Source organism: Dendrobium catenatum, unplaced genomic scaffold (assembly GCF_001605985.2).
Source record: "Dendrobium catenatum unplaced genomic scaffold, ASM160598v2 fragScaff_scaffold_1221, whole genome shotgun sequence".
NCBI lineage: Eukaryota > Viridiplantae > Streptophyta > Magnoliopsida > Asparagales > Orchidaceae > Dendrobium > Dendrobium catenatum.
Window position 1 is genome coordinate 457,543 of NW_021319683.1, and position 2,532 is coordinate 460,074.

The following is a 2,532-nucleotide window of genomic DNA, read 5'->3' on the forward strand; positions in this document are numbered from 1 at the left end:
CGATTGAATGTAGGTTATACAACTCGAGCATGAGGTTTTTTCGAACCTCCATCGCCAGATAATGGCCCTTCTGAGCTCCTTTGCTTGCCGACTACGGTCTTTTCAACCTTAGTCACCTGTCGACTACAATCCTTCAGACCTCCGTCGCTCATCGACTATGGTCCTTCCAACCACCGCCGTCTATCGACTACGGTCCTTCTGACCACCATTTGACTACAGTCTTTTTGACCTCTGTTGCCTGACTACTATCCTTCCGACCACCATTATCCAATTACAGTCCTTCCAATCTACATCACTTGCCAATTATGGTCCTGCAGACCAAACAAACATATCAACATTGATTCTTCCAACTCCCACCATATAATGCACTCTATACGATGTATATTTGCTACATCGAGCCAAAACCTTCCTCCTAAGGGCTTTATTTGTAATCAACCGCAAACATTAGTGGATTCATTCAAACTAGGCTAGGACTCGTTGTATTTCCCCCTTTTAGGAGTTTCCACATTAAAATTATAGTATCTTTTTTGAACACTACATACATACTTTCTTATCTGTTTGTGTGTTTGATCTTCATACAAAATTAAGATGTTAAACTTTATATTTATCTATCTCCACGAATATTCCAGAACACAACATATTTAAATATTTTGTATATGTTATCCCTAAGAGTAATTGGATGAATAGTGATTTGAGATAATCAGCGCAGCAAACAATATATATATATATATATAGCTTTACTGAAAATAGAGACTTAAATTAATAGCAATTATCTATCAGTAGAGCGAAGCATGCAATGCTGAAGCTAATGTGCTCCTTAAAGTTAAGTTCATTTTCTGTGGAGAGTTAAGAATCCAACGGCTCTTACAAATAATTGCCATACAACTTTAAATTAAAATCTTTAGCTCGGACCGATCAGAATTTTATTTTTTTATGAACATTTCTATAATAAATTTTGCCATGCCTTTTTTTTTTTTTGGGAAAATTTGGCGGAAGCCTGTATTAATCAAAAACAGTTACAAGTAATAAAATAACTCACTAAATCCATTAATGGCCGGCTTGAAGAAGCCCAAAAAAAAAAAGGAAATAAAACTAGTAAATGGCCATAAACAATGCCATCTTAACAAAAAAAACAAGTAAAAGACTTAAAGAACTCAACAGAAATGAAACAGATTTATGTGAAATAGCTCTGATATATACTCTTCCCAGAGATGTCAAACTCATCAGTAGTAAAGAACCCAAACAGTCTGTTCCAGCAATCAAAATTCAGATTCAAAGTGTACCAGCTCCGAAGCCAAGAGGTTCTGGACTTAGGTAATTGAAGAATAAACAGATAGTTGTCGAATCCCTGGTTTCCCGGAGGCCGTCCAAGGGAGCAGCAAAACGGAGCATCATCATTGTCCAGAACGGCTTCCCCTGCTGCAGAAATTAGGCAAGAAAGCGTCCAGCATTGACATAGAGAAGGAAACAATTGATATAATCTAGCCACAATCATAACATTTCCAGCAGATAGAATGAATTTTTCCATGTTAAAACCTTCTCAAATACCACACTTTTAATACCCAAAGCAACAATAACAGAGCTTCTGAATTTCCCTCCAAACCTCCTAGCATTTCTCTCTTTCCAAATGAAATAGGTAGTGCAGCAAACCATGAATTTATAAAATTTTTTCAAATTTTTATCACCTTTGCTTCAGACAGTCCCCTTTATGCCAAACATGCTTAAACCAATTGACATAATCAATATCAATGTAAAACTGCTCAATGTAATGTTTAAATTTGGAATTAGATTTTCCATTCCAGATTAAACAAGGAGTATGTAAATCAGACGAATGATGAAATAAATTTCTCAACTGATCCGGCAAAAAATCTGGTAAATTCCAACCATTGTCCTTAAACAGGGAAGCCACTTGACAATCAACATTCGGAACAGGTTCTCCCAAATACTCTCTTAATGTCAAATTATAACACCAATGATCCCACATGAAAGAAATGGGAGCATTACAATTAATAACAAAGGAGAAACTAGATTTAGCCTCTTGAGCAGTTCTGCAAATAGCTTTCCAGAATTTGGAAGCATTGGAAGGAGGAGGACGCCAAGGGGAGGAGTACTTCTTGATTAACCAAATAGAAAGGGGAGAGGTACCATTGTACATCCTAAGGATAACAGAGCAGTTATATGCAAACTGAATGGCATTTATAGAATGAATCCCCAAACCCCCTTTATTTTTAGGACGACAAACAGCATCCCAGGAAACCATATGAAGTTTCCTAGACAAAGTTGAGTCACCAAAAAAATAAAAATTTGGAGCTAACTTTTTTAAAAAATTTGCACACAGTTTTTGGCATAATAGATCCTCTAATCCAGTAACCGATGGAGTTTTGAATAGTAAACTTAATGTATTGTAATCTGCCAGCAAAAGAGAGCAAGTTAGCTTTCCACCCATTGAGTTTCCTATTGATACAGTCCATAAGAGGAAGAAAATCCTCAATTTTGAGTCTGTTAAAAGACAATGGAATTCCCAGATATGTG